This window comes from Apium graveolens, chromosome 10 (genome assembly GCF_009905375.1).
Source record: "Apium graveolens cultivar Ventura chromosome 10, ASM990537v1, whole genome shotgun sequence".
NCBI lineage: Eukaryota > Viridiplantae > Streptophyta > Magnoliopsida > Apiales > Apiaceae > Apium > Apium graveolens.
The window spans coordinates 181761346-181772999 of NC_133656.1; the positions used below are offsets into that span (position 1 = coordinate 181761346).

The 11654-nt window shown below is 46.2% G+C and overlaps 1 pseudogene; it reads right to left on the bottom strand.

Moving 5' to 3' along the window:
- Positions 1–11654, bottom strand: part of LOC141691403 (uncharacterized) — a 508513-nt pseudogene that overhangs the window by 37847 nt on the left and 459012 nt on the right.

Below are 11654 nucleotides of genomic sequence, written 5' to 3' on the forward strand. Positions count from 1 at the left end.
TGGCATGATAGGGTATAAAAACCCTTGTGAAGTAAGATAAAACATACACACTCTCAACACTTTCTGCTCTTGTATTACTACCCTAATTTTACAGCCAAATTCTGATTCTCACGCCGGAGGTGAATCGGGGGTCCAAACCCTCGCATTCTCTTCACTTTCAGGTACGGCCGAAGCCTTCTTCAACCTAGCCGAAGCCTGTTCATACCACCGAAAGGATCTGAGCGTAACATTTGGCGCCGTCTGTGGGAATCGAGAGTTACAAGTTGAGAACGAGACTATGACATAAACAATTCATGAACATTCACCGCCGCCTGGGTTCACCGACAAAGGACAACCGTCCACCCTAATCGACGAGGACGGGGTTATTACGCTAACCCCTGAAGAACAGGCCTTACTCCTAAAGATCCGGGCAGAAAAGGCTGCGGAGAAGGGTAAGGCCAAAGTTGATCAAGTTGACAAGGAAGCGGAAGCGCGAGCCAAGAAAAGAGAAGCTGATGCGCTCAGGTTGAAGGCCCTGCAACTGCAGAGGGGGGAAATTGAACTGCAAGAACGAGCCTTGAGGGAAGCGATGCGGGCCGAAGAGACCGGCGGAACACATAAGGATAGAAGGGAACGTAGGGCGTATGACGAAGAAGATGAGTCTGACTCTGATTCGCATCCCCGAAGGAAGAGGGCAAAGCAACCCTACTCGTCTGATTCAGACGAGGAGCCCGATGGATCCCGCCTCAGGCTCAATCGCTTAGAGAAGGCCCTGTTCGGCGATAGGAGGCCCGATCGAGAACCTGTTGTAACACAAGAGATTAAACTGTACCGACCCCCTCCGGGCGAAGAGAGACAATTCCCCAAGATGAGCGAGTTCAACGGGAAAGGGGACCCCGAGGACCATTGTGAAAAGTATGAACTCCTGATGGTTGGTATGGGCCACAACGATATAATGTTGTGCAAGATGTTTAAGACTTATCTCAAAGGGTCTGCCTCGATGTGGTACAAATCCCTGAAGCCTCGGTCAATCGGGTCTTACGAGCAGTTGAAGAGGAAATTTCTAAAGTACTACTCGCACCTGTGCCGAAAGGCGAAGGACACCGAAGCCTTGGTCCACTGTCGGTAGAGGGCGAATGAGGAGCTGGGGGATTATCTCGCCAGATTCAAGGAAGAAGCGGGAATGGTCACCAATCTGGACAAAATCAAAGCTATGGGCTTCCTAACGGCGGGGCTAGACCCCTATAAAGGTAAAAAGTTTCGTTCATCTCTTTACGATTTCCCCCTAAAATCCCTAAATGATATATATGTGAGAGGCGAAAATATTCACCGCAAGATGGAAAGTATTGGGGGATATAAAGACACAAGAAGGGACGACCGATCAAAGCGAGCCGACAGATATGAGGGCTCAAGATCGGGATCTGACCGGAGGGATAGCAGAAAGGAAGGAAGGAAACAGATTGTGGGGTTGAACGACGTCGAGATAGAGATTCGGCCGTGTTCACTGCTTTGAATGCGCCGATCTCCAAGTTCTCCATGAGATAAAAGGCAAGCCGGGATGTGTTCGCTCCGCTAAGATGAAGGTCCCGAACCACAAGAAGAATCCCGATAAGTACTGTGACTATCACAGGGACAAGGGGCATAACACAGATGAATGCTACCACCTCAAGAAGCTCATTGAGCGCATGATGAAAGACGGTGAGCTTAATCAGTTCGTCCGAGATCTGAGAGATAGATTGGGGCTGAAGGAAAACCCAGAGGAGGAAGTAGAGCCGATGAGCCAGAACGAAGGGACAGGATAAAGGGCAAAGTAAAAACTATATCTGGGGGGAGCATCCTGGATAAGGATAGCAAGACTGCAAAGAAGAGGTACGCCCGACAGGTGTACAATCTGTATCAGTTCGGGCAAGCAAAGCCCCACATGCCCATGACCTTCAGCCCTGAAGACTATGAGGATGTCATTCGCCCGCACGAGGACCCTCTGATCATCAATCCTATCATCGGGCAAAACAAAATATGGAAGGTGATGGTGGATACCGGCAGCTCAGCCAATATACTATTCCACAAAACCTACTGTAAGATGAACTTGGCGGGAGAGCAACTAGAGCCCTGCAACGAAGCCCCCTTTTATGCAATCGGAGGCCATCCAATTCAGTTCAAGGGAACGATTACTCTTCCGGTCCTCCTGAGCAAGTTGCCGTATACCGCCGAGAAGCTGGTGAAGTTCTACGTGGTTCGGATTGAAAGCCCGTACAATGCAATATTTGGCAGACCCTTCTTATCTACTTTCGAAGCAGCGGAGTCCATACCTCACCTCAAACTCAAGTTCCCAACTGAAAAAGGAGTAGGAGAAATGAGGGGCGATCAGAAAACTGCCCGAATCATAATGCTCGAAGACCTTGAGAAAGATCAAGAATATGAAGGGCCGGATGGAATCAGAAAGAGGAAGCGGGCAGAATCCAAACCCAGCGGGAGTCCGGAAATATTAAACATTGAGTTGGAAAATTTTGGGGCTGATCTCTCGAGTCCTATCGCCGAACCCGCGGCAGAGAATGAAGAAGTAGAGTTGTACGCAGGCCATTCGGGAAAGATGGTACGGATAGGCAAAGACATGGGGCCAGACCTGAAGGCGAAGGTAATAGCTGTCATTTGGCAATACCATGATGTGTTCGCCTGGGAGCCCGAAGATATGCCCGGATTGGATCCCAAGACGGCAACGCACTGCTTGAATGTGCAGCCTGAGGCCAAGCCGGTAAAGCAAAAGAAGAGGACATTTGCAGTCGAACGACAGAAGGTAATAGAGGCCGATGTGGAAAAACTTTTAGTGGCCAGATTTATCGAGGAGATCGAGTATCCTGACTGGCTAGCCAATGTGGTGGTCGTGAAGAAGTCGAACGGGAAATGGAGGATGTGCGTGGATTACACTGACCTCAACAAAGCATGTCCGAAGGATCACTACCGATTGCCTAACATCGACCAACTAATAGACGCAACTGCAGGATATGAGGTACTTAATTTTTGGATGCCTTTTCTGGTTATCATCAAATTGCTATGAATGATAGGGATGTGCCCAAGACAGCGTTCATAACTCTGAAGGGGACTTATGCTTATATTAAAATGCCCTTCGGACTGAAGAACGCTGGAGCCACATTCCAGCGAATGGTGAATAAAGTCTTCAAGGAGCAGATTGGAAGGAACATGGAAGCATACACGGATGATATGATAGTGAAGTCACTGTTTCAAGATCATGCCGAGGACTTAAAGGAATGCTTCGAAACTCTCCGAAAGAACAACATGAGGATCAATCCGAACAAATGTACCTTCGGAGTCTCTAATGGAAAGTTTCTCGGGTACATGGTCAGCGCCTGGGGGATAGAGGCAAACCCGGAGAAGATCGAAGCAGTTAACAATATGGAACCTCCCAAATGCATTAGAGATATACAGAAATTGACGGGCCGACTCGCCGCCCTTCGGCGTTTCATTTCCCGGTTAGCCGAGAAAGCACTTCCTTTCTTCGCCGTGCTCAAAGGGTCAAAGAATTTTGAGTGGGGGCCCGAATGCCAAAAGGCGTTCGAAGAAGTAAAGGAATATTTAACAAAGGCACCACTCTTGATGAGGCCCGATCCGAAGGAAACTCTTCAGCTTTATCTAGCTGTGTCTGACAGAACTCTGGGGGCCGTCCTTGTGAAGAATTATGAAGGCAATCAACATCCCGTGTTTTACGTGTCCCGTGTTCTCAAGGACGCAGAGACAAGGTACCCCAACACCGAGAAATTCGCATATGGGTTGGTTATGGCCTCCCGAAAATTACGACATTATTTTCAAGGTCGGACGGTCCAAGTTATCACCGATCAACCTCTGAAGAAGATTTTGACCAGACCCGAAGCCTCCGGGAGAGTCGTAGTGTGGTCCATTGAACTCGGGGAATTTGATCTCGAATATGTCCCCCGAACGGCAATTAAGGCCCAGGCTTTGGTCGACTTCGTGGTTGAATGCGCATTCTCGGGTCCGAAGGATCTCTCGCCTGAAGAACAACTAATCCGGATCCCGGGGAAGTGGAAGCTCTTTGTAGACGGGTCGGTCGCCGGAAAAAAGTGTGGAGCAGGCTTGATCCTCTCCATCCCCGAAGGATTTGAAATATGCCAGGCCATAAGGTTCGACTTCCCCTTGACAAACAATGAGGCCGAGTACGAAGCCCTCCTCGCAGGAATGAAGCTTGCCCGAAGCCTCGAGGCGAAGCACCTAAGGGCCTTCAGCGACTCCATGTTGGTTGTGAAACATTTCACAGGGGAGTATGAACAAAGGGATCCCCGAACGAGAGCCTATGCTACTAAGGTACGAGAAGCTTCTTTATCATTTGAAACCTTTGAATTAAGTCAAATTGGCAGAGAAAACAATTCTAGGGCAGACGCACTTTCCAGGCCAGCTTCGGTCGAGACACAGAACTTAACCGGTTCTATTTACCTCACCGAAGCCAAAATGACTTCGATCGAAAAGAAAGAATGCCTAGAGATTCACCAGGGAAGCGACTGGATGACCCCCCTCAGAAACTTTCTAGAGAAGGGCATTCTGCCACCCAACCGGAAAGATGCCTTGAAGGTTAAATACAGAGCATCAAGCTACACTATCATCAATGGGCGAATGTATTGCCGATCAGTAAGTTAACCCCTTCTACGTTGTTTGAACAGCGAAGAACATCAACAGGCTTTGGAGGCAGTACACGAAGGAATTTGCGGCGAGCATCTGGCTGGTCGTTCCCTCGCCTTTAAAATTCTCCGGCAGAGATTCTTCTGGCCCACTTTGAAAGCAGACGCCATCGACTATGCAAAGAAATGCGTACAATGCCAGTTGTTCTCCACTGTCCCGAAGCAACCTCCTCAAGAGATGACCTCTATACTAAGCCCAATTCCGTTCGCCGTATGGGCCGTGGATATAGTTGGCATAGTTCCTACCAGCTCGAGGCAAGCGAAATACTGCATAATCGCCATTGACTACATGACTAAATGGGTCGAAGCCCGTCCTCTGTCAACCATAACAGAAGAAGTTGCTAAAAAGTTCTTCCTGGAACAGGTCATTCTCCGGTTTGGCATTCCGAAAACCTGCATCTCAGATAATGGAACTCAATTCGTTGGAAACGAATTCCGGAAGTTCCTGCACCACTTCGGAATCCAACAAAAAATTAGCTCAGTGGCCCACCCACAAGAAAATGGGGCGATTGAAGCGGCGAACAAGGTGATATTCCGTGGAATTAAGAAGAGGCTGGGCGAGGCAAAAGGAAGATGGGCGGAGGAACTCCCTTGGATCTTATGGGCTTACCGAACCACCCCCCGGACATCAACCGGAGAAACTCCTTTTAGAATGGCTTATGGCACCGAGGCCTTAGTTCCTGTCGAAGTGGGCTTGGAATCATACCGAACCGAGACTTACAATGTGGAAACTAATAGTTTCGGGTTGAAGGCGAACGTAGACTTGCTGGAGGAAGAAAGAGAAGCCGCCCATCAAAGGAACATGAGGTATTTACTGCAAGCAGCACAACACTATGACTCCAATGTGAAGAAAAGGGCCTTCGGAGTAGGAGACCTAGTATTAAGGGAGTTGGCCGCATCTATGCCGGCCAAGCAAGGAAAGCTCCAGCCGAATTGGGAAGGGCCTTACAAAGTGACCGAAGTCGTTCGCCCTGGAATCTATAAGCTCGAAACGTTGTCAGGCGAACAAATTAAAAACACTTGGCATGCCAGTCGCCTTCAAAAATTTTATCAGTAAGAAATTTCTTAAAAAGCTTGTATTTCAATTATATGCGAAGAATGTAAGCAGTCTGATTAAATAAAGATGCATTTCCTGTCAAAATTTCTTTATTTATACATGCTGCGGCCGACCGAGTATTATCTGAGGGCGATCCCGAAGAAGATAAACCCTTCGGCCGCCGCCATTGTCTAATTTGTTAACTGAAAAGACACAAGGGGCAATCACCCAAAAATCGAATATCATTACACTATATTGGCAACTTGGAATTGGTAAACACGAATTAAGGGCCTTAAGGGGCAATCCTAGAATAACGCCCTATCATTCGTCTTAACTTCATTATTTATTATTAATGAGGCCCAAGGAATCCCTGTCGTGGGGTGATCAAAGGAAGGACATGGTTCTTCGGCCTAGATAATGAAACAATTAATCCGACCAGGTTTAGGGGCGATCCCGAAGATGACCGCCGATCTAGGGGCGATCATAAAAAGATCGGCGCCCATGTTCCCTCGCCTGAATTAAGAAGGGATTAACAGCCCGAACCAACCTTCGACCTTCAACCCTTGGGGCCGTAAGGGGTAGTGAGGCAGCAAAAAATTAAAATCATTATTAAAATCGTTAAGGCAAATGAATAAGCCGAAGATACGATTCATTTTATTCAATTCGATAAGATCGTCGAGGCGAATGAAGCCAGAGATGCGATTCATTTTATTATTAAAATTGTTGAGGCAGAATAAGCCGAAGATACGATTCATTTTATTCAATTTGATAAGATCGTTGAGGCGAATGAAGCCAGAGATGCGATTCATTTTATTATTAAAATTGTTGAGGCAGAATAAGTCGAAGATACGATTCATTTTATTCAATTTGATAAGACCGTTGAGGCGAATGAAGCCAGAGATGCGATTCATTTTATTATTAAAATTGTTGAGGCAGAATAAGCAGAAGATACGATTCATTTTTAAGGCGAACAATTAAATGCAGTCGGACAATGCTGATGAAAAACAGATGCATTAAAATATAAAACCCCGAAGGCTAGTTAAATTACAAAGAGTACCAACTACTACCAATTACAAAGAGTACCGATTACAAAAAATAGAAATACAGGAAGACGAACGAAGAATGCCGCTGCAAGAGTTGGGTAAGACCATGGAAACATCAATGGCAAACTTCGCAACAAGATCATCTTCAGTCATGTCAAGCACCTCAGTGCTGAGGGTTTAGGCTTGAGGGTCTTCATCCGAGAGCTCTTCATCTTCGCCGGAGGAGACAGGAGGGACTTCGACTGCTGGACGACCGATATGATCTTCCAAGCTGTCGTCCAGCAACTGCTTATAGTCCCAGTTCAGGCCATGGGCCTTCTCCAGGACATAATCAGCGCCGAACTGGAAACAGTGCTCCTCAGTCCGGTCCAGCTGCTTCTGCTTCTTCCGAAGCTCCTTTCGGGACCTCTTCAGCTGGACGTTCCGATGGGAGATCCTCCGGTTCGCCCTCTCCAGCTCGGTCTCCAGCCGGGATCTATCCTTCTTCAGCTTAGCGGCTTCGACCTCGTTCTGAGCTTTCACCCTCACGAGCTCCTCCTCGGCCGCCGCAACCCTCCTCTCCAACTCCTTCACCTCGGCCATGCGAGTCTCCATATCCTTAACCTTGTCCTCCACGGCTGCGGCCCAAGGGGCAGCCTACAAAAAGATGACAAAAACATTACTAAAGGATGCCGAAAAGAAAAAAGTGGAAGAAAAATAAAAGGTTAAAAACATACCAAGGACAGGAAGGACAGAAGCTCCGTGCAGGCTTCGGTAGCAGAAGCCGAGGCAAAATTCGGGAGATCGACCGGGAGATGAAGGCCATGACAGAGGTCCGAAGCCACCTCCTTCGTGGACTGCCGAGCAGGGTACACCGTATGGTCGGACGTAAGCACGCCCCACCCCAGGAGATAAGAACGCACTATCCCCTCCTTGCTCCGGGTCCTCTTGGAAGGGTTCCCCTCTCCCATGAACTCCAGATCGTCCCCCTCCTCGGCCTCAGAAGCCACTCGAGATTGACGGGGCGACGAAGGCTTCTCGGTCGGGGCCCTTTCACCCGTGCCCTCAGATGGATCGGGCGTAGCCCCCTTGTCGGCAGCCTTCTTCGCCGCCTCTTCGGCCGCCCTTTTCTCGGCCGCCCTGGCCTTCTTTCTCTCGATCAGGGCCTCCCTTGAAGACACTGAAATAAGAAGGGAAAACAAGTCAGTCCAAGCATATATATAGTCGAATGCATAAAAAGAAATGGAAATACAGGCGTTGGGACAACACTAAAAGACCAAGGAAGAAGTTTTGTTACCCCCACCCCACAAGCTGAAGAGCCAATCCTTGTCCCGAAACTCTCCGGGACCCAGCTTCTTCACATTGACATCCACCAACGCTGTGTAACTATCCTTCTCCTCCAAGGTCAAGCTCGGCATGAGAAGCAGAACGGGGTTTACATCCCGCCAAACCGACATGGCCGCCAACCCCGGGCCACTCACATAGCACCAATGTGTGTGAGTGGACTTATTGTTCGAATTAGTCTCCGTCTAATCGGGTCGCCCTGCCCGACGGGCGATGGTGTAAAAACCCGCACTCTTCGGATTCCTCCTAAAATCGTAATGCTACCAGAATAGGCGAGTGCTGGGTGCGATCCCGGCGTGAAGACACCTGTTCTGGAAACAGTTGATGTGGATGAACCCGTTCGGATCCATCTGCCCGAGGGCGATACCCATCTGGAAGAAGATGTGCTTGATCAGCTTCAACGGCGGCACCCTCAAGCCGCATTTGAAGGCCGCCTCTGAAATCCCTACGGCGCAGCCTCCATATCCATCCGGCGCCCCGGGAGTGTCGAAGATCCTCTCGCCTTCCCTCGGCGCATACAGCCAACAAAGTCCTCGGGGAACCGAATAATCATCGTACATCTGAGCGACGCGCCCTTTCGTCAGTTCAGATCTATTATTGGCTGCGGGATAGTCGGCAGCCGAACCATATAGGGCCCGTCCCGTTCGCTCGGGGCGAATGGAAGACGTTCCCACCAAGCTGTTGGATAAGGGGTCCCAAGAATCCGGGGGGCATTCTGCTCGGTCCATGTCCCTGTATCAGGAACAGAGAGACATTAGTCCATGTACTCGGATTAGCAGATAAAAGAAAAAATAAACACCCGAGTACACGTCCCAGGACCGAACGAACCAGAACCCCGGAGGCTGTTTCCGAAGGCTGCTCACGAGCCAAGCCCACCCGAAGGATGTTCTTGCCTACAGAGCCTTACGCAAACATCGCTCCATACCACCTGTTTAAGCCCTAGGTCGGCTCCCGAAGGGTATTCTAAAACCAAAAAATCCCGAAGAACGTTCTTGGTCATAAAACACCTCACATGCCATCTTTAAACCCTTGAGGCCTCCTCAAAATTGGTAAAACCCAGAAACCTATGTTACCTACCCAAAAACCCCAGAAAAACACAATAGCACACGCAAAAACCCAGAAAATCCCCATAAACCCAGAACCAAAGTTCGCATGCAAACTCTATAAAACACGGGAAACTAACATGCAAACTTAAAACTGGAAAACAAGAAGAGAAACTTACTTATTTGAAGGTGCTCTTGGATTGAAATGGGATGATTTGGGAAGACGGAGTTGTTGTTGCCCGTGATTGAGAGATTCTCCGCGATTTGTCACTGTGTGTGGAGAAGCTAAAGTGATAAAAAGGAAATGAAACCTACAAATGGGCTTATATAGGCGCCTAAAATTAATTTAGAGAAGCGACGTTTGGGGTTTTTTGAAATGGACGTCCCAGATCAAGACGGTTGGCATTCAACGGCAGAGATTGAGTCATGAAACGACGTGCCACCAGCTGTCATCAATGCACTGCAAGTCCCCATAAGCTTGCCACGTATACGACTGAAGATCGAGGCGGGACTGAAGCGATCGCCCTAGGGTTCCTTCATCCCCATATGGGCCGAGACCGGTGTCCGTCGGCCGGCCCGAAGGCCCAGCCGAAGGACAGGGACATGTTGGTTATAGGCCCAATAAGGCCCATTGAACGAAGGCCCATTAAGCGGTTGTGCTACTGGGCCGAAGGACCTCCAGGTCCGCGCCGCCGAGGCCCATGGAAGCAGCCCAGGCCGAGGCCTGTTACTCGCGGACCGTTGGACAATGCAAGGGACATAACACCCCCTTTTCACTCCCTCATTAATGGTTGGTAACGGAGGAACATTCATGACATGATTGGGTATAAAAACCCTTGTGAAGTAAGATAAAACATACACACTCTCAACACTTTCTGCTCTTGTATTACTACCCTAATTTTACAGCCAGATTCTGATTCTCACGCCGGAGGTGAATCGGGGATCCAAACCCTCGCATTATCTTTACTTTCAGGTACGGCCGAAGCCTTCTTCAACCTAGCCGAAGACTGTTCATACCACCGAAAGGATATGGGCGTAACACTATTATTATTACAACCTTCACAAAAAAGTTCTCGCTTAGCAAAGCAAAGCAACAGGTTATTTCTATCTCTATTGTCTTGTTTTTTTGCTCGACACCTTTAAAATTCAGTCTTGATATATTGATTCGCGTTGCCGAATACAAATTTTCTTGCCGTATTCATCCAAAAGGTCCGTAATACGTTGGTTCGTTAACATGCGTTCGATGTTAAACTTGATCCAATATAGGAGTTGTAATAAAAGAGCATGACGTTGGGTGAATTAATGTTTGTTCGTAGGCATCATCCAGAAGGACGAAGCATTTCGGGGCATGGTCCGTCGGCCACTAGTCAAACTCCGCTTGTAAAACATGTAAAATGAAAGCCTCCGCTAAGTGAGAATATCATTTAATAGCAAGCATAACTTAAATAAAACCATGTGATATGATGAGTGAAACTATACATTTGATGTGATCTTCAATTGGACATTGGGCATGTATGTTTTACGTGAATCGTGATGCTACTTTCCCTATTCAATGGTGAGTTTTTCTTTTGAACTGATGATGAGCGTCGGAGTTATTCTTGATTTCTATGCCAATCCTTAAACCATTTTTTTTTCCGTGATTCCGTCTCTTATCCAAGTTTGATAGCAATTCTCGAAGGGGAATTTTTTTTTAATAAATTATTAAAAATATTATTTTTTTTTACGATTTTACCATTTTCATATTTTTTTTGTAAAAAAAATGATCAATCAAAATCAACCAATATCGAGCAGATATACAACTAGTTGAATCGATTACTTTTTGTTGCATTTGAGCTTGCATTTATTTATAGATACTCGTCGAAAACTGCATTTAGTTAATTCGAGTTGTAAAAAATCGTATTTTTGTAAATTAAAATAAAAAATAGTAGTATTTTTACAAATAAAAAATATTTTTGTAATATTTTTTAAATAACAATTTTTTATAAAAATATTTCTGAAATTGGGTATTTTTCAAAAAAATCCAATTTTTAATTGGGATTTTGTCCCGAGCAGGAAACGAATATTCTTGAAATTTGGGGAATTTTCATGTAATTAAAAGAATAATACTTTATTATTATATGATAATTTTTTAATAAAAAATATTTTTTTTTAAAAAATTATTAAAATATACTATATTATTACATAAAAGCTTTTAATCAATCAAATGGTTGATTATTTCAAAATTATAATAACACTGTAGACTTTATCTATTATTAGTAGTTTATTTAGTATAATACATATAAATATATTTTTATTTTATACATGGAGAATCGGGACATGGACAGTAAAAAATTAAATCCGACCTTGTACCTATTTAGTTCTCGATTTTTTTTATTTCACTTTACCCGTTCCCCAACTCCGTAAAATTCACTGAATTTCCGACCCTATCATATCATATATATATACTTACCTAAATTTAGTTACAATTATATTTTATATTGAATAACTTTTCCTAATATACTAACTAATAAAAGTTTTTAGCGAT